Source organism: Rhipicephalus microplus, chromosome 5, assembly GCF_043290135.1.
Source record: "Rhipicephalus microplus isolate Deutch F79 chromosome 5, USDA_Rmic, whole genome shotgun sequence".
Classification (NCBI taxonomy): Eukaryota; Metazoa; Arthropoda; class Arachnida; order Ixodida; family Ixodidae; genus Rhipicephalus; species Rhipicephalus microplus.
The window spans coordinates 206,850,660-206,872,503 of record NC_134704.1 but is presented as its reverse complement, the minus strand read 5'-3'; the positions used below and the strand labels follow the sequence as shown (position 1 = coordinate 206,872,503).

The following is a 21,844-nucleotide window of genomic DNA, read 5'->3' as shown; positions in this document are numbered from 1 at the left end:
TATTGCGCACGACCATGCCTCGCGTAGTGGCGACATCAGCTGATTGCGCCGGCCGGCTTGCTTCGATTTGCTTCAGAGCAAAGAAATGTCATACCTTGAAAGAATGCGTACTGCACTGTGTCAAAATGTTACTGCTTTGTAGCCATCCTATGATTCATTGAGAATTGATAACTCTGATACGACTACTATCGAGCTTTGCGTCGGGGATACGCACCGAATGTAAAACCACACTACGTCTGTCATAGAAGCACTAGGAGGCTGTCTTCTGCTAGAACAAAAAACAAAACAAAACAAACACTTGCAAAAATTATCATAATTTGTAACTTCTTGCTTGAATAACCATTTATCACTTTTAAAGTTTTTTTTTCCAGATAACATATATGTTTTCCAGTTTATTGCAGCGACAGATGCTTTTTTTTATTTTCCTCACACAGATATCCAAGTCAAATCTTTTAACAGCTAAAGCCACATGTTGTTTGTCTTCTTTGTTTTCGTGGGCATGCCGTTTCGGTGCGTCTATGTGTTCAAGCTGCTACACACGAGAGCACGAAATGTAAAATTTACGCAAGGAAGCGCCGTTCCTCGTTCGTGTGATGTGCTAAGATTGCGCCCTATTCCCGCGGTTGTTCGAGTGCGGATCAAGCGCGAGTCGTCCAAGGAATCGGCGGGTTGGGCGGGCGCTCGAAGGACTCCGAGGTGACGGCTGACGTCTGTGGTTGCTTCCCTCAGGACAGTGTGAAAGAAACTAAAGGTAAGGGGGACACTTTTTTATGTAGACCAAGTATTCCACTCAGTGCAGGTGTGTGTTGCTGCACTCGAACGAGGCGTCGTGAAACGGCAACCTTACGCGCCTTTGCGAGTGCGGTTGCCGATTCGCTTTGACAATGCTAACGCCAGCAGAGCCATGGCGCATCAGCGCGGCCTTACTGGAGCTAATTCGAGACAACTGCGGCAACATGCATGTGTATGGTGATCGATTTTTTTCATATGTGCAATGTAGTGAGGAAGACGCACATGGCACTTGCTACGTTGTTGATTAAACGAAGCCTGAAGTGCCATTTGATGCAAGGCAGCATTTTGTTTACGTTCGCGGGCGATACAATTTGTAACTTGGCTCGATTCACCTAGCCAACCGCCTAAGTGGGTTGATTAGCATACGTTCACGGTAGAGCCTTATTATGCCCCTAAACAGTGGCGTGTGCTTGTTAAAAGATATAATGTGTGTGCCTAGTGTAGAGAGAGAGAGGTGTTCGTGCAATCTGCATGTGTACCTGCAAGACGCATTTGTTTGTAACTAATAATGTACCGGCCAGCACCTACATTGTACGCCTGACTTTGAAGAAAACTTGCATGCACAATGTGAGATTTTGTAATCTGCCAGAGTTGCTTTTTATATAAAAAATACACTGCCAGCATGTTCAAAATATGTTTCGCTGCTGTGTGGCAGAATGCGGTTATCACGCTGTTGTGTAGTTGCTGATGCAAGCACTTATAGTTTTGATGCGTTATTATTTCTCATCTAACTCATCAGGTGTTTGGCTGTTTCAGCACAAACAAGGCAAAGAGAGAAGGAAGACGAGTAATGACAGGACCAGTGCCGACTTTTGTTTGCAGGATAATACCCATGTTGGTCTATTTATTGTGACAGCCTTTCTGTGTTGCTTTTTTGCCCAATTTATGCAACAACACAGTTGTCAGCAATATGAGAGAGAACACTGAAATTTGCTTTTAAAGATCATGGAGACTAAATGCCTAGTAACTCACAGCACAAAGTAACAACAAAAGACATCAGTGAGATCAATGTGGATGAGTACAGTCTTGCATTTAAAAAATATATTGTGCAAAATGTTGCCTGAGTAAGAAACCTCTCTATGTTTGCAAATAGTGTGACGTCACTTCGAGCACCGTGCCAGCCATTCCTTCCCTCTGTGCTGGTTGGCAAGGATGTTGTTTGTGACGTTCCTGATAGACCAATGAGATGTATGCGATTCTAAACCTGTAGTCTAATATATACGTAATCTTTTGTGCAGTTACATCGCTACATCTGACACCTACAACTTATTTGCATATTTACATTGCTCCCTTAGGACCTAACAAACAAACTTGTTGTTTGCATTGTCACTTCATGAATATCGAGCGGTAAAAGTACTGAGTATATGTGAAACAAGAATCTCTGCTTATTACATGAAGACATATGACGCCTTCGATAAAACGAGTTATACCTTTATTGAGCTTGCGTACTCGTCGGGGCGATTCATACATGCAGCTTCAGCAAATGGTATACTCCAGCCCGGTGATTTTGCAATTTTTTTCTGCACACAGCGCAAACACCGACATGTACCCACTCGCAGATGGTCGCGTCAAGTGCATATTTACCTTGAATAAAATGTCGAATCAAATTTTTTCATCGACCGGTCCCTGCCATGAGTGCTAACGTCTTCGCAAGCAAGACACATTGTTATTGACACTGCACACACCACACACAGTATTCTCAGTTGAACCGATATTCTCAATACCTTTCAATGCACAATACATGCCGCAATCAACAGTGCACATTTTTGAAGACTATGCCGCTGTTCCTCGCACGGGCCACCACGTGTGTTCACTTCTTCAAGATAAACAGACAGCGTGGCAAATATTTTACCACACAGTTTACCACACAGCTAGATGTTTGCTGACACATACTACAGCTAATGTCAACATTGTAACGTGAAGTGTAAGCTTTGAAAAATTAAAACTTGCCCCAAACACCACACGACTGTAACGGGCTGAGCCACCAGCGGGAGTGTTTTTCCAGCCACACCTTTTACATGTGCCAGTGACAACATGCTGTGACGTACCTCGGTAGGGGCCTATCGCTGCATGCTTTATGTGAATGAGGGTCCTGTTAGTGAAAGCAGGCATTGTTGATTTCGTAACTTGTTCATGCTCAACTGGACCTTCATTTGCACAAGTTGTCCGACTGATATTCTGGCGAACTTTTGTGTAATAATGTATACAGTTGGCAGTCTGTGCTTGCCCCATACTGTTGTTACTGGTGTTTCTTGTTGTTACTTTAAACTGCTCATTACTGCTCACCTACAGAAACTAGCCTATCTTGCCGCTGTTTTGGACAAGATGCAGCTGGCAAGTGCGATAGTGTTCATAACTCTAAATTCTGGAGCAAAAATTATCGTTTCATATTCAGTTAGTTGCATTCATATAAGTACATTATAAGAAATCATTGATTAAACATGAATAGGTGTTCCTTTACATAATGCTCACAACTTTTATATCAAATTGAATGGTGTTTATAAAAAACGTGGGTTTTAGCTAAACTTCATGCTCTTTTCTCGAACAGCTGACAAAACTCTATTGCATGCTTACTTGCCACGAATCGGACTGTGTTCGAAATACATTGCAATTCTTCACCGGACTGCCAGTACACTTCCCATTGGGGGAACATTTATTAACCATGGATTGAATAATTAGGAACAGAAAGAAAGAAACGGCAGGCCGGGATACTTGATATTGGCATCCGTTTTGCTACCCAGCGCATTATCATGCAAACTTCCTATAGAGTGGTCATGCGTCTTGCATGTGTGTCTGTAAACCAAGAACTTTGGGTAGAACTATATTTATCTTACAAATGGTTGCAGGACTGTGGAGGCTGTAGTGCTGCCTAGGAATGATGGAATCCCTGGACATGTGTTCAACCTTGCTGCATCAGCTCCTTGGTGTTTTCATGGCATCTTTACAGATGTGTTGGTTGAGTAAAGCAAGCAGGTTTCAACACAAGGAAAAGTATATTATGGCAGCACCTCTTGTGCGTGCCTTACATCCCAAGTATATCAAATATTTATCTTGCCTTGTGACCTGTAATTTTTAAAGAGACACATCTTTTTGCTTTATGTTTGAGTCTTGATGCTTCGACAGCAATGTATTTGTGTTTGACAGCAAGTGTTCTTGAACAAATAACTGATCTCAATAATGACAAAACACCCTTCATACTTGGTCCTTAGCATAAGCTAGCACATATCTGTAGCAGATTCAATTATTCATTTTTTGCTGGGATGATAATAGGCAAGTAGCAAAGGCAAGTTCAGATTGGAGTGGTCGGTGACGTCTGTTTAGGCTCTGCCATATTGCTTTGCAACCAGAGTTACTCGTGGCCACATATACAAAAAAGCCACATGACGTGCATTCTAAATGAGATTACCATATCACATTTCACTGCATCTTAGTATGTGCCAAACAAATGCAGATATCATTAGCTTGCCACTATAAAGGGATCCTAAACCAACACAAGGTCGAAATTTAGTCGTGGTGTTGCAGCTGTGTATGACTATACAATGGATGCATAGCCGTGATAATTTGTCTATATGTTGTCGCAATAGTAATGTTGCACACATTGTACGATACAAAAGAGGTCCTCGTTTATTTCGCTTTTTTTCGCTATGCTTCTTTCTTGTCTCGTCTTGCCATGTGTTCCTCCTCACTGCACAAGGAGCAAGAGCAGTGGGCGCACAAACACGTATTTAAAAAAATGTTGTAAGGTGAGCACTGAGAAGCTAAACACTTCCAAAAGGCTCGAAGAGGTAAAGGTATTGTTTCTAGCTATTTTTGGGCACCCATAGCTAGTTGTGCTGCTGCAGTTAAAAAATAAGGTAAATGTTAAAAATTAATTGGAGATGGTTTGGCACCCATAATTGCAGTTACATACAGAACTAGGTTTCAATGCGTAAGCAAAATCTGTTCACTCTAAATCAATCTTAATGAAATCTGAAATTCAGGAAATATTCACAGAAAAGCTCAGGATAAGGCTAAGTGGTTGCCCCTTGAACGTGAAGGAGATACCCTTCTTCTAAAAGGTCAATAGACAGTCTAGTAGTCTCGATATTACATGCACTATAAAATATTCTGATGTGGTGCTTTTCATGCATGTTATAATGAGAGGGGTTTTTAATAGAACTCTTGTCACTTTGCCCTGCATTGCTGAAATTGTTCGCATAGTTATAATACATGAATCACTTTATGCCTTTTGATTTTATGCAAATGGTTTGCTTACCCAGTCGGTTTAACTTGATCCGGATAAAATCATAAATGCTCTAAAATTTTTTTTACTATACAGCAGTTTTATTTTTAAAATACGCGACCATTGATGTGAACGCAGTTGGTGGCGTGCTTGATTATTCCTTCACTATCACCAATCTAACTACATCTGCTACAGTGCATAGTGCGACAAAAGTAATGGTACCTAACATTACTGGCAGCATACACTTTTATGTGTCAAAATAGGTTAAAACCCGTTTAAAAATGTGTGTACGTTTTTTTTTCGCTCCAACTAAATATTCTGGTCTACTCAAAGTAGCTTCCGCTCTTTTAAGGTCCTCAAACTTTTAGGTGTTCAAAAGAAGTATCAATGCCATATACTTTTTTTGTCAGCCTACTCACCACTCTAATATTGAGAATTACCTGACAACATTACCCAGTAAAATAAAGGGGTGCTTTAAAAAGTAATGTCAATTCAATTGTCAAAAAACGTTGCCAAGTTACGTTTTTGTTCACTTTTCTTTTCACAATTTTGTTAAAACTACTTTTGATAACTTCCCCTATAGTTTGTTTGGCATCATTTTCTGCTAGTTCTCATTATAGTGTGTTCAAGAAATAGAACAAACTCTTAAATTTATAGTTCTTTCCTTTACTCATGAATCTGAAACAGTGAATCTCAGTAATCTTAGCGTTGTGTGACTTGTTTTTTTTTGATCATTTGTGCATGTGTTCAAGTACATGCATTTAGGTGGGAGGGCGAACCATTGCCTCCTCCTGTGACTAGCAGATTTTCTGAGAACTGACAAATGCATAATGCTGCCAAAGAAGTATAGGGATATTGGAAGTAATCGTAACGTAATTGCAATCGTAATGTAATTGCCAGTAGGCAAAAAAAGTGTCCCACACTCGCCATAATGGTAACAGGCAGCGCTGACTGACTATTCCATGTATAAATGCACATATACACCGTACAAAATGGAAGAGGGATAGCCGTAATGGTAGCTCAGTTGATAGAGCATCGGGCATGTTATTCGAAGTTCGCAGGCTCGGTCCCTGTACAGGGCAGGTGTATCTTTTTTTTTCTTCTACTTTTCTTTCTTCACAATTACAACAATTCTATTCTTCTTGAAGATTTTCTTGTGTAAAAAAGGTACCCTATAATCTTAAGAGGCAAACAGAATGTGCCAGTGTACGAGTTAGCTCTTGTAGTGGTTACAAGTAAGATATGTTTTGAAGAATAAATCATTCTGCCACTTGCCTAAAGAATGGCTACAGGACATGGCGCTGGATGCACTTTGTTATTTTTGAATCAAGCTATCTTGTATTCTATTTTTATAAATTACATGGGATACACATGATGGTATCACACACTTTAACGCCACAAAGATTATGCAGCGAACAATATTATAAATGTGAAATTGCATAAGAATAAGGTGAAAACTGCACCCTCAACGAGAATGTATAGGGAGCACAGGGTGCAGGCGTCATTCCTTCTGCCCGTGCTTTTCAAGTGCGAGCTGTTTTCACCTCGTTCTGACCAACTAACTAGATTGAGATGTGTTGTTATAGTGCAAGAGGATGCTCCACGGGAAGCTAGGTTTGTCTCAAACTCTGTGTGTATTTCAACCTATATGGTGCCCGGTTCAAGAGTTCATGCGGACCAGATCTAAATAAAATAAAATGGACCATGTAAATAAACAGGATCGTGTAAAATGTCGTTTTCGTGTGCAACTGTAGTTGTGGTTGTGCTGAATGACCTCTCTTTATATACACTACATAACAAACTTGCTCCTTTAGAGTCGAGTGCGCCCCGCCGCGGTGGTCTAGTGGCTAAGGTACTCGGCTGCTGACCCGCAGGTTGCGGGATCAAATCCCGGCTGTGGCGGCTGCATTTCCGATGGAGGCGGAAATGTTGTAGGCTCGTGTGCTCAGATTTGGGTGCACGTTAAAGAACCCCAGGTGGTCAAAATTTCCGGAGCCCTCCACTACAGCGTCTCTCATAATCATATGGTGGTTTTGTGACGTTAAACCCCATAAATCAATCAATTAGAGTCGAGTGCATCTTCGGATCGATTGTAAATGTTTGCATATGCGAGGCCTTAAGTTTTATAAGAAATTCCTCAGTGTGCCACGAGGAAATGTGGGTTCAGCGAAAATTTGTATATCATTATATACAACTCTTAAAGCCTCGTCTACAACTTTGTGCACGTTGACCTTGAGCAGAAAACGAGGAGCGGCAGCAGACCCCAGAAAAGAGCAAGCACCCTCCAAGCTCCCGAAGCTCTCTTCGACAGGAACAGCAAGGTCTCTGTGTGGCATTGAAAACCATTGCAAGGAGTGCCTTATCTGTACACTGTGCTGCTCTTTCATCGCAGAAGACGAAGTTGACCACTCCAGAGGAACTTCACGCTGTGTATTGTGAGTGCTTCAGTGGTTTTGTTTTTGTCCAGCCAGCAGTTAAGAAATCATGTGTCAGATTCAGCCAGGATGGCTAGAGGGAGTCGGGCAGGCATGTTAGGACATTTGTCTAGCCAATAGTGCCAATTTTCGCACTGGTCCTGTTTGAGTCACTGCCACAATCACAGAAGCTACGTCACCTCTCTAAATGTACAGATGTGTCGGGGAAGATTAGCTGCATTAGGTTTTTCTATGACTGATAGCTGCCAACATTCTTCATAATACAGGAGTTTTGTTCCTCACTTATGGGTGTAAAGCCCTCTACAGAAAAAAGGCAACACGTCTACTTCCAGAAGACTCCAAGGCCCTACTTGTAGCTTTTTTCAGCTTGTATCATAAGCACCTCGTTTGGGGTACATGAACATTTTATAAACATGTACAGCAAACAATTTGGGTGGCTGGTCGTTTTGTCGTTATCTTGTTCCTCGCAGTATTCTTAAGCATGTTGTGCATTACGTTGTCAATCTGGTTCATGTGCATAGAAGACATTACGAAGTTTCAGGCTACAGTGTAAAAAGCCTGGAAGCAAGCTATCAATAATTTTTTTAACAGAGTTGCTTAATCTGATACATGATACATCACTAAACTTTCGTGCGTATTCATCAATGTAAGCTCGTCTTTGTGTTATCCAAAATGAAGATGTGAGTCGACAGATGGAAACATCTAGTGGGGTAATCAGGGTGAACAGTAGAAGTGCTTCAGACAGGCTGGCCGATGTTGCGATAGGAGGACCTATATTTTAGAAGTCGCCTTGTCATCCTTGGCGTGTTAGTTTAAAGGGGGTCAGTAATGACATCATCTTTTGGTGTAGGCGTGTGTGCCTGTTGGAAATGTTTGTCTAAAAAAAACCTATAACGCAGAAGAGTGCAGCCCTTGCTTTTTTTCAAGTTAGGTTGCACTGATACAAAGTGTTCTCCTGTCGGAGGTTGCGGGTAAGGGAAGCAAAAAAAAGATAAATAATAGAAAAGAAGAAAAAAGGAGAAAGAAAAGGGGAATGCAATGTAAAAGTAGTGCTGCACTGCTCCTACTTTGCATCCCCCCTTTTCTTCTTTTTTTTCCCTTGTTTTCTTTTTTCACCTTTTTTGTTACATTTGCATTGTCCCATCCAGTGCATGAATCAATGACACATGGCTTTGCTATAGCAAAGATGCCTATGTGGTGTTGGATTGAACAGTGCATTGTGCTTCATTCAGTTAATTACAGACTGATCAGTCTTGCAATAAGTGCTTCCTGTCTATCACCACACATGTTCAAATGAAAAGTTTGTGCTTGGCTCTTAGTATGCTGGTATATAGCTTGTGTCTTGGACTACTCAAAATAAATGTTATTTTGCTGCTGTTTATGGCAATGAATTTATCCAACATGAAAATATCTTGCCTTGTGAACTTTCTCGGACCTGCCTTTCTTTTCCTTTCCTATGCAGGCATCGTATGTGAGGGAGGCAGTAACAGAGAGGTGATAGCTTGAGCTTCGGAAGAATAAATGCTGGCAGTGAGGCAATTACGCATCAAACATCCCAGCCATTTTGCCAATTATCCTAAATGTGTTTTGAAAAAAAAATATTGTGCTAGTTTACTGTATTTTTCCGCAAACAGCAAAATGCTAAAGTATATCGTAGAGAACAAAATATTAGGCCACGTTGGTGCCTTCTGGATTTCCCAGGATGTCGTCTGGGTGTTGTTTGTAAAAAGTAAAAAGTGTTTAAAAAATACTGCCTTTTCTGCACCAAATTCGGTCTAGGTATTAAGTAAAGGTGATTGTGTGTAGTGCATGAAGCTCAGTAATATTAGTGCAATTTTTTCGCCACATCAAAAGCAAGGAAGCAGTTCTCTTTATATGGCAAGTTATATGATTACACTTTGTCTTAAAGTAGAAATGAATTTTTGAAGTTTTCTTATGATGGCTGTTTTCTGCATTTGATATACGACTGCTTCCGTTCCGAAGTTCCCCATGGCCCTCAATAGGAGACTTCAAAAATCATTTTCCTCATTTAAACAAAAATTGTAATGATAACACTTGCCATGTAACAAGAACTGTTTATTTGCTTTCAACTTACACATAAAAGTAATTTTCAATTAGACAAACACACAGCTCAAAGTGCATCTCAATGTGGACAAAAACGATTATATAGTGATATTTGTATTCTGGACCTAACATGATTTTTTTTCGTGAAACATAACTTCTGTGCAGTGAGTATTTGTGGCTCAAATATTCATACAAAATGCAGTATTGCCATACAAGAAATGCAAACGATAAACAGTTTGGCTGAATTCTTCAAAGCCTATGTAGCGGAAAAACTGCACTAATGTTACTCGGCTTCAAATACTTTAAGAAGCACCTTTACTTAATATGTAGATCAAATTTGATATGGCAAGAAAAAGCGGTACTTTGAAATTTTTCTCACAAATAACACCCGCACGACATTCTGCGAAATTCTGAAGGTACCCACGTGACCACTACTTTTTTCTCTTCAAAACATTTCTGCAAATAACTATTTTCAGAAGAATAAATTACCATCATTTTTTAAACTATACATCTGTGATGGTCGCCAGGCAGTATGGTTTGTATGTTTGGTGTAGAATAGCCCAGTGCGAAAAACAACAATTGGCTGAGCATCCTTTGACGCTCGGGCAATTTCGAAAGCATTTGTTTGTTAGCAGCAATTCAGTTAAGCCCTTGTCTGTAGCTTAGGCCCAGAAACAAAACACAAGTAACCAAAGTAGTCCTAAGAGCCATGTAGTTTCGCTGTTCCAAGGCTTGTGGAGCCTAATTTAGTGCAAGCTTCACCATTTTTTTTAAATTCAGATTCAACCAACAGGTTTTGGAGGCACATTGCGTTTTCAGCTAACTTGTTTCACACCAGTTACTTAGATAAAAAGCGGAAAGTAGAGGTAAAAATACCATTTTAAAGGCATTGTAGGTAATAACAAAAAGGACTGCTTACTTTTTTTGTGTGGTGCTTTGCCTGAACGCTGTGCTTTTTGTGGTATAGTTCATTGTCTAGTGAACATAGGCCTTAAAACTAACATAGGCCATGTTGAGGTCGATTTCTTGGTTATAGTCATAGTAGCCATATTAAAAATTATGACTTCAAACTTGATTGTTCTTTTGACGATTTTTTCCTTGCATAATGATATTTGAGAGTCTTAGTCAATTTTGTTATAAGAAAACGTGATGTCATAATAGGTTCACTTTTTGTTGAGTCGTTCAGTTCTACCTTACCTTTTACATTCCTAATAGAGCAGTTATTTTCAATATTGGTATTTAAAATGGAATGAGCATGCTGTATGTAGTAAGGTGTAAGCACTTACAGATAGCACATGCACCCAACTTTTTTGTTGGCAGTTTATTTCTGTTATTCTTGATTTATATGTGGGGTTTCACGTACGAAAACCACTATATGATTATGAGAGACGCCGTAGTGGAGGGCACTGGAAACTTCGACCACTTTGGGTTCTTTAACGTACACCCAAATCTGAGCACACGTGCCTACACCATTTCTGCCTCCATCGGAAATGGAGCCGGGGTTTGATACCGCGACATGCGGGTCAGCAGCAGAATTTCTGTTACTCTTGCTCCCCTATATGTGTGCAGTTCGGTTATAGTTATCTGGCTTGCACAGATTTTTAATGGCACCTGCCTGGTCCTGCTTGCTTTAATTGTGATTTTAACCTTCATAAGTTGCATAGGTTTAACTCTCAAAATTGTTCAAGATGCCAATTTTGTGCACAAACTGTATAGTATAAAGGCAGCAGATGTACATGCACACACTATTAAATGTACATTGAGAGCTTTCACTTGCAGTTCCTTATGTTTTACTGTGTAGGAAGCATTTAAATCATAATTTCATAAGGACACATTAATTGATTATCGCTACCATTGAAAATCGTGACAACCTAGTTATTTTCACTGTGATAAGCATGCTGTTTTTTTTATGTGGCCGAACTAATTTATACACTCATTCCTGCTATTATTCACATATGCATAACATGAAGGATTGTGTGCCTTACATTTTCAGTTTCATTCTGTGTGTTATATTTCTTGTGCATGTGAACTATTGTGCTAACATGTGCCTCTGACATTATTTGTGCCAATTATTTTCATTTCCAGGTGCCTATGAAGGACACATAAGTTCTATGGCAGTGACCTTCGAAATTTACAGTGGTGCCGGAGCTCCAAGCAGCATTTCGCCGATCTCCACAAGGCATTCATAAGATAAACACAGTGCCACACTTTCACAGTGCTATATTTAATATTTATGTTTAAATATTTCGTTTCAAAATTGCTGTTACATTGTGTTTTGTGCCACCATCCTGTGGCTTAGGTGGAGCTCGTGAAATTACGGTGCAGTCACCTCGTTTCTGTACGATCAACAGTGCAATGTCACTATTCACAGCTGGAGCATACAGACAACTAAAAAATATATTGATTGTAGCAGGGCTGATGTGTATATTAATGCTTCTCTATTGATAATAATAACTTTATAAGTTCTTCAGATCTTGCATAGAACACTGCATTAATGTGTTGCATGTAACCACCACTTATGATCGCTAGCATGTTAATTTAGTAGTTCTGTAATGTATTTTATTTAAAAGGTAATTTTGCTTCCGCATCACGACAATTAGAAAGATGCCGATGATTCAATCTCTCATCATGCACATTTAAGAAATATTGTGATTTGTACACAGTATTGCATGTACTCAAGATGTGGACATCTATTCAATTTACACATTATATTGCTTTGCACTAGATTCATACGTAACTTGCACACATTTCAGTTATTTCCGCATGATACGTCTTTCCATAAGATACGGAGTCCGCATCATACGTCTTATGCGGTGTCCGCATCATACGTCTTCCATATTCCAATAATTCCGTACTTGAGGTCTCCGCATCTTACGGAACGTTTCAGTAGGGGCATTGCTGTGAAGCCTCAAATAACGCGTGCGTACTTTTTTAATAAGGCATATATTTCGACAAACACTCGATGATGTAGGTACCAGTTCAATTATTTTGTTGTTGTTTAATTTATTCCACTAAAGGCACTGTGCAACAGCAGCAATAGTGCTCTCGCTGCGTAGTGCTGTAACCGAAGCTGCGTCAGCCCCAGCATCGTTTGCGAAATTGACTGCACCGATGTTCTTGCAAACAAGCATTTTATGGCTCTGTTGGGAACTGCAAAGGAAAAAAGATTTCACGGAGACAAGCATCTCGACTTCTTCTTAATCTTCTCTGGATACGACTGTCTACTTCTTGGTGTTTCCTGCAATCATTGAAAATGGGCGAACACTGCCGGCAGCAATGAAGTGCAGCGTCGATAGAAGCACGCTCACAGCGTTTTTCAGCACACTTGAAGTTTTTACGCATGTCTCCAAATGATCAGAAGGTGTTTTTAACGATTAAGATTACTTCAGCAAACACAGCACACTTATTTAGTCTCGCTTGGCAACTGTCTGCAGCATCGTCGTGGGCGCAGACATGTCTGCTGAGGACAACACGCACGAACTAATGAGCGCACAGCTTCCGAGAGCCTCGTAAAGGCACCTGGCGCCGTGCATTGTGTGTGTGGGGGGGGGGAGCGTCTTTCCGCACGGCTTTCTTAGTAAAGTGTGGAATCGGGCTAGTACTCAGCAGGAATATTTCAGACAACGAACACAAGTGTCCGCTCGTCTTCGCCTACTGTGTTCGTTGTCTAAAATTTTCGCGCTTAGAAGTTCAATAACGCCTTTCTAAACTTGCAGCCTGGCAACAAACATTCAACAAGCATCTTGCGTCCCCTTTGTGGCCATTTCTGGAGATTTAAACATAATTTTGTGCAAAAACTCACAAAAAATGAAATCCTCCTATGTAAGAGCCAACATAATGTTTATGAAGTATTTTGTATATTAATAATATAGACGAAAAAGACTTTTGTAACGAACACACTTTGGTTTTCGTTTGGGTATACAAGCATGAGGTATAACAATCTATCTGTACCTCGCAAAATAATAATAATAGGATGATACTTTTTGTTGCTACATAATTTTAATGTCCGACATGCAGAAAAACTATTCTCGCGACAAAAGTTTGACTTTTAAATGTGGCCTTCCACCCTATCTGGCAGTTTCAGCATACTAATTGGCTTCTCAATGAAACGGTGGAATGTGGGAAGGAAGTGATATATTGTTTCCTATTCATTGCAAGCTGCACATAGGTTGGTAATCAAAAATCCAGATTTGTGGAGATGATAGTTTAACTGATGAACTCGACAGCAAAAGCTTGTTAGGGTCACCTCATAGTGACGGGAAACGCATTTTGGGGTGTTTCATGTGAAGTGTAAGTGCCAAAACTCTTCAGATTGTAGAAGCAATGTTTCGTTGTTTTTTAGGACTTACAGGCGTTGGAATCGTTCTGCAGTAATAAAAGAAGACTGTGGAGCTACTAGTACCTCCGGAAAGTTTAAAGATAGCGAAGCGAGCGATTTAATGGTTTCATTTTGTACCATTCCAGCATGCCCGGAAGCCCCAAAAAAGAGAACTTCTAATTGGCTACTCGGTACGAGAGACTAAAACATTCTGTGCAGACAAGACTGCTTGGCGGACTTTAAATGCGCACGGACAAGATGCCCAATATATTATTAGCTTTTGACTGCTGAGAGCTCAGTTCTCATAAAGCTTATGTAGTTGCCAGGATTTCTGTGAGACAAATTGACCTGAAGTACGGCAGTCGGAGCGCAAAAGACAAATTATTTTTACGAGAAAAAATGCCTACTCCGGTCTTTGAAGATTTTGCTTTGCATCCGTCAAAATCGCCTCGTGAGTAGGAAAATGACTGAGATGGTCTTGAAGGAGGCCCTACAGCACATGCTTTGGAAGTATGTTATCACTTTTAAAAAAAGTGTCATCGAAACTGACGTGAATTGTGGACGAGCATAAGGTTTCGGGAGTTAATTTATGAAGAGAAACGTGAAGGTACAATAACAGACTCGATGAAAATGACTTGGGGTCTTTGATAACGACGTCACGGTCACTTAAACAAAGAATCTGGAGATTTGATAAAAAATGCCCGAGAATGAGAGAGGGGTGCGGCATAGATTTTCAAAAATGTTTATTCGGTAAGCTTACAAAATCTTCCATCGAGTGGGATGATTCGAGCTTTCAAATAAAGCTAAAATGGTTGCTTTGGCGTATTGGTACGACATCGTGAAAAAAGAAACAGCGCGAAAAACAAGAGACCAGACGAAGACGGACACAGGCAGAACAATCTGTCTTAGCCCTCCGTCTCCTTGTCTCCGATTTCTCCTAGTGTTTTTTTTTCACGATTACAAATAAAGCATGGTATAGTTCGCAACACACCTAGGTAGCTCAAGACACAGCCACACAGCTTTCCTTTGTAGAAATATATAAAGGTCTCCATTTGTACTCAGCAATTCAGCAAAAAAATCACACATATCGACGGAGTGAATGATGATGAGTGGGGCGAAGCGTCCGTCCACCCATTCGTTCTTGCTTCCGTCTGTCCACGCGACCATTCGTGCATCCATCCATGCGTCCATTCATCTATCCATTCGTGCGTACGTGAGTCAGTCCATTCGTCTGTCTGCTGTTTGGGCGTCAATGCGTCCACGCGTCCGTCCATCTGTCCGTCTATCCTCTAGTCTGTCGGTCCATCCGTCCGTGTGCCCATCTTGCGAACACTCCAAGTACTGTCATCTCGCGTCTCGCATCTCCTGTGGCACATACCCGATCCGCGTGTCCATACATCCGTCCGTCAATCTGCTAGTCTGTCCGCGTGCTCGTCCGCGCGTCCATCTAATGAACACTCCAAGTACCGCCATCTCTCATCTCGCAACTCTATGGCACATACCCGCTCTAGAGGGGGTATGTGTCATCACTGGCTACGTACGACAACAACGGCGGAAAGAGAGACCAACACCTTAAGGAGCTTCGCCCCTAAATGAACGCAACCAAACTCCACAGTTGGGCATAAGTAAAGTTTGCATATTGCAAGTAACGTATCCCTGCACAACCCAGAATTCTTATTGCAAAATCGGCGTAATAAATTCAGGGCATTTTCTGCTTTACGGGTGTTTGATTGTATTTGTTGCAGCGAATTGAAATTGTCCACGTGAACAAAGTTTAGATATTTTAGTGCCGTTACTTGTGGAGTCGAATCATTTCGGTAATGCACTGAAAAAAATACGGGAACGGATACAGAGAACACAAGTAGAGCAGATTTGCCAAAATTTAGGGAAAAAGACAGTCCGCCAAGCCGTACCTCATGCTCACTCAAGTAAGACTAAGATTTGATACAAAGTATTTATTTCTCGGAATGACAAAAAAGCAATATTATTTGCCTAGACATAAAAAGGAACGTTTTTATGAACTGCAATTGATGATAATAAAATTATAAATAAATTAGATCATAGAACTGATCATTGCCGAACACGTGTTTGCTTATAAGAGGCAGAAGTAGTTCCCTTGTGGAAAAAAATAATCGTATCTCAATGAGAAACTCTCGTATCCAAGATATCATGTGATTGGGCACATCACAGCTCACTAATCTAGAAACCTATAGACTGTGCTCAACAGTATCATAGGTTTTTGCAATATCTAATGTGACTAACGCAGAAAGCTCACCAGATACTGTTGCAAGTGTAATTCAGCTTTCCCAACCAACATGAGTCGACCATATAGAGCCCCCCCGTCTAAATACTATTTGCCTTGGCGAAAGAATAGCTTGAAAATCGACATGTTCACTGAGCCTGCTATGAATAACTTTTTAAAATATTTTAACTACGTTAGAAATAAGCAAAACCGGCCGAATAGTACCGCTGACATATCTGAGGCTTTGATTATTTCACAGGAACACAAATTTAGCAATTTTTTCTGCTCTTGGTATTTATATGTGCTGTAAAGAGCAATTATTATATTCAAATAGTCATTGGTATAGAAATTAAACATCAATTAAATCATAGAGTTTGATTTAAAGTTATTACGACATCTGCCAGTTCCACCATAGTGACTATCGAATGTCCGATATTGAGCTTTTGATTGTCATAGGTCTCAAGCACGTCGAACCAAATGCGCTTCAAATCGTTCCGCAAGGCCTTCAAACAAATGGGACGCCTCTTTAGGAGACATCACTACAGAATGTAAATGTGCTGACACCTGTGACAATTTTCGTTCCGTAAATTGTGTATAGAGCTGCTATTTTAGCAGGTTTCGATAAACGCGTATGCCAGAAAGCTTTGTGTTTACCTTAACGTATTGCAACTGCACGCTTAAACAGTTCTGTGCGTAATTCAGAGTCAACTCAATTTTTCGCGATATGGTCGTGCCATAAGTAGTTCGAAGCAGCTTTACGTCGCCTATAAGCAAGCATACAATCCTCATTCCACCGAGCAGAACTTGAGGGTGCGGCCCCAGACTTAACAGAAAACTTTGCTGGATAAAGAGAGACACAGTGTTCATGATCACTGAGACACGATACAACTGAAGCAGCATTTTGTTGTCCGTCATGGTCCCTCAATAAAGACAGTGCTGAATTTCGCAGCAGTTTGATTTACTTTAGAGTAAGTGAACCGCTGTGGCCAGGTACCACAGGTTTGACGCTGTAGCATTATTACATATGTAACCGGTACATAATCACTACTTGTCCTATTACCAAACGGTTCTCACTAATATATAACAAGCTTGGCTCTTGCAAAAGTCATGTCTAATGTTGATGAGCCTCTCTCGCATAAAAAGGTAATGTTGAATTTCGACAACAAAAAATATTATTCCGCAGCCAATCGTACAATTTTTTGCCACAGCCATCTGTTTTTAACCACCAAGAAGTGTGATGCGAGTTATAATCCTCTGCCAATAAAACTGAATTTCAAAGAGAATTCTCGGTGACACAATCTAGTTCATTTGTGCTTCTTACTCTATTCGAAAAGTACGCATTGATTACTGTAAACTTATAGGAGTCAGGTAACGAACAATATATTCCCAGCAGTTCGCAATGCGGACAAACATGTTCAAAAGTTAGTAATATGATCATACATTTTTATGAGATTAGGGCCAATAATCCACTTTCTAAACTTTGCCCATCCAGCTGAAAAATTCAAAAAATGATTAGAAGTAAACTTGCGGTTTGCTGGTAGCCAGGGCTCTTGAAGTAAAATAATTTTAGGATTTGTTTGTTGTATCAGTTAAAGAAGATATGTGCAACCGGAAGATACGGAATAGCCCTTTCACTGGAGAACTTTTACAGATGCTGTGCTGGCCTTGATATAGTTGACTTCGCCATAGAACGCTAAGCGTCCTGCTTGTAGCTGTTATTGTTAGTACTTTTATTTTGGCTTCTACGTGAACGATTGCGTTGTAGATAATGAAGCACTGCGTCACTTATAAATGGTATATTCGTCCCTCATATCAATAATAAACGTCAGGCCTGTGCGGAAGGTGCAGCACAGTCACTGCGAAGTCTAGAAGGGTGGACTTTAAGAGCCTTTTCTATACACTCATTGGGTAACTGCAGCAAGCACACTTGCTTGATGTCCACTACGGCATTAACGAAAAAATTTAGGGAAGTAGTCTGGCATTCATTATGCTAATTTTCCTCATCCTTCCGAGAAGCGTGGTGTGCGCTAAGCTGTCGCAAGATATTTTGTGCTAATTGTTCGTGTAGTGGGGACCACGATGAGTAACTATGCCGGAAGTGGGTATGCGCCACAGTTAATAGCTGGACCAAAACAAGCTTTTGTAAAGGGTTGTAGCAATGGACGACCCACTCATTACACTATTCTCATTGTGCGACCACCGCTTGTTTTTTCGCTGTTTCAAAACGCTTCATAAATCGTGTAAAGCTCTTCATAAATCAAGCCTGTCTAAAGAAAGTTTGCCAACAAGTCTGTTGTGTCGGGATTGTGCTGGGCCATGACGCCGATGAAGACGAAGAACGAAAAGCAGCAGAACGCCACTTCATTGGGACACAGCGACAGGAACATTTGCGGGGCTCTCTGCGAATTCATATATAACACAAGAAGATTACCTTGCTGAGACAGCGATCAGCTCTCGAATTTTACTAGTCACACTAACACTTATTATTTAGCTGATACACTGCAATGATTCAACTTTCAGGAGTATTTCATTTTACAATTCCACCACAGATATTCAAAGATTCTATTATTTCTCCCCCACCCTTTTTATCTGACATTGCGCCAAATTAATTTCACAGTCAAAACACAGTAATCATATTCCCCTAATCTAGAAAATCTATAGGTATTTACATGCATTAACCACCGGCTTCTTGACCAATCCCCCTTAGTGGGTGAGAGCCACAAAAGAAAGGAACAAGCAAGCAAGGAAGCAAACGCCGACGTCGTCAGTGGCAGCCAGCCACGACTTCGGCGCGTAGCGCCGTGGGGAGAAGGGGAGCTGTCTGGCACCGGCTCTCATCACCAACTCATTTATTTACACATATATAGATATAGTACATAACATTGCCACACAAGGCGCCACGTACATAAAATATAAACACAAAACGAAACTAAAATGAACAGCATAAACAACACCATCCCCACTTCGAAGACACTCATAAAAAATACAATGGAACAGAATACCCGTGCTAGAACATCAAAAAATATGGAGAACATATGAGAACAAGCACAAGAACACCCAGTACGCTTTTTACCAGAACAAGGGAACAAAAACTTCCACTACATTCAATCTAAAACATAATCCGTGAAGCGGCGTGGTCTGGTCCGCTGCCTGCGAGCGCGGCGTTTTTGCGACCGGCTCGGCAATTTCACTGCATGGTCGAGAAGCGGAGAAGGCGCTGGTCTAGACTCCCCACTCCCAGTGGCTACCTCTATACCTGAAGTAGCACCAAGGATTTCCAGAGGAATTTCCGCTAGAGCTACACCTACTCGAAGGTCCTCCCCCTTGAGGACGAAATGTATGACAGTAGAGGCCACATAACATAGTCTAATGAGTACTTTGAAGGGTTGTAACAGTAGTTATCCGAATTCGGAGGTATTAAAGCTGAATTCACATGAGAAACAGGAAGACAAGAAAGGTTTCATATGTTGCCTTCACTCAATGGAAAAGAAGTTGGACTGACCTGTTCAAGACTTTGTACTGACCGTGATACTTGGGATATTTTTTTTGGACGCGAACATTGACTGAGTCAACGACTCTAACTTTCAGGGGCTTAGCATCCCGACGATCGTCCACATACTGCTTCGTTGCTTGTTGACGAGCGGAGACGCTGGTTTGAAGCTGCTGACTTGGAGGAACTAAAGTGTTTTGATGTAAGCAAACTAGGTAGAGAGCAACTTGAGGTTGTCTACCATGAAGTAGTTGAGCAGGCGACACTTCTGTGGTACCATAAAAAGAAAACCAAAACGAAGCCAAGCATTCAGGCAATACTTTTTTTGAGAGGTCGCTGTTCTTATTGTGAAATCTCAATGTGTTCCTTCAGAACGTGATTGAATTGCTCAATTTGTCCATTTGATTGTGGGTAGAAGACATAAGAAATCAACTACTGAATTCGGCGTTATGACAGAAAAGTACCTAACTGAAGAGACTGCAACTGAGGATCATTGTCCGTGACTGCTGCATCCGGAAAACCTTCTCTACTGGAAATAGAAAACAGACACTGAACAACAACTTCAGAAGTTACATTATGCGTGTAACATATTTCAGACCACTTGGAGTGATAGTCATCAATGAATGGATGAATGAAAAACTTTTATTGGGGCATTGAAGGATTTCACCCCCGTTTTATAGGGGTAGGATGGCCGGCCGCTCCCACGTTGGGACGGGGAGGCCCAGCCTCACCGCCACATCGAGGGCCTTCTTGACAGCCTTGAGTTGTATGAGAACTGGACTCGTGAGCATAAAATGAAGGAGTTCTCAGAAAATTCTTCATTTTTTCTGTGCAAAGAGGGGCACCTCTAGAGCATGCGGTTGAAATCACTGTGATTTTGGCAGTCCAGACAATGTTCTGAAATATCGGAGTAATGGCTTTAGGTTACGAGGCTACGGTATGTTCCCGTCTGAAGCATGCGAAGAGAGATTGCCTGTTGCCTAGACAACTTTTCGTGTGGCAATAGAAAGGACCTATGGCCTAATTGACAATGCTTCGTGATCTCGTTGAAGGTAGTCAAAATGTCCCTAAAACGAAGGCTGGGGGCTGACTCCTCTGTCTGGGAAGCACAAGTCCCGGTGCGGTAAGTGAAGCCTCGAGTCTTGGAGTAGGCAAGCTCGTTGACATTTGGACGGCCTCCGACCCTCAAGCCAAGGTGAGCAGGGAACCAAATAATTGTGTGGTGGGTGAGTTCCTTGTGAGCGAGAGTTCTCAAAACTTTCTTGCACACGGAACCAGAAACGAAGGCCCTAGCAGCGGATTTAGAGTCGGTACAAATATCAGTCTTTTGTGGATCAAGGAGTGCTAGTGCGATGGCCATCTGTTCTGATTTGTAAGAAGTAGTGGTTCAAACCGACGCCGAGGCGAAAATCTGACCCTTAATATCTACGGATACTACCGCAAAGCGAGCGGAAACGCCATACTGGGCGCCATCAACAAAGCATGAAACAGACGAGTGTTTGTGAGCTTGAGCTAAAACAGAGGAGGCTCGGGCGACACGCCACCCCACGTCGTACTATGGATGCATATTTCGTGGAAAGGGGCACACTTTGATGCGAGAGCGTATATAATGTTGGAGTGGCGTATTTTGCACTTGGAGCGTCAGGAGGTTGACTCCAGTGTGAACCAGAATCGTTCTTTCCGCTGGTGTAATCGAAATCCTGGCAACCTGTGCCGTTTGTTGAGCCTTGATTACTTCTTCAAGCGTGTTGTGGACTCCAAGTTTCATAAGCTTCTCAGTGCTTATGCGCATAGGAATGCCAAGAACTTTTTGTTGTTTTTCCTTATGAGGATGTTCAAATTATTTCTTTCATGAAGTTGCCACCTGTGCATAGATGCGACATAACTTATGTGGCTCATCAAGAATGTATAGAGTAGTCTGAGGAGGTTGTGCTCTCGAAGACTACCCCGACTGTTGGAAATGCGTGAGATTTGTCGGATGACCCCTTCCACCTTAGAAGTCAGACGGTCGATCGTGCGGCTGTTCTGTCCATCAGCCTCGATAATCATGCCCAGAACACGTATTAAGTCCACCTATGGAATACGCTGCCCCGATGCCGTGTGCAGCCTAATGTCGATGTCGGCCAGCGGTTGCCAGTTTTTAGGCTTGGGTCCCCGTCTCGTGGGTCGATATAAAAAAAGGCTCGAACTTTGCTCGCGATAGCTTGAGGCCCATTTCACTTATGTAGACTTCAACACAGTCTACGGCCTCTTGAAGAGAGCTCTCCACAAAGCCCTCCGA

The 21,844-nt window shown here is 41.4% G+C and overlaps 1 long non-coding RNA gene across 1 annotated transcript; it reads left to right on the top strand.

Annotated features, from left to right (window-relative positions):
• Window positions 1-464: 464 nt before the first annotated feature.
• LOC142818102 (uncharacterized) lies at window positions 465-19,413 on the top strand. The gene is made up of 3 exons (XR_012895571.1): window positions 465-751; window positions 3,639-7,449; window positions 11,599-19,413. It is a non-coding gene; the product is annotated as an uncharacterized LOC142818102 (long non-coding RNA).
• Window positions 19,414-21,844: the final 2,431 nt, after the last annotated feature.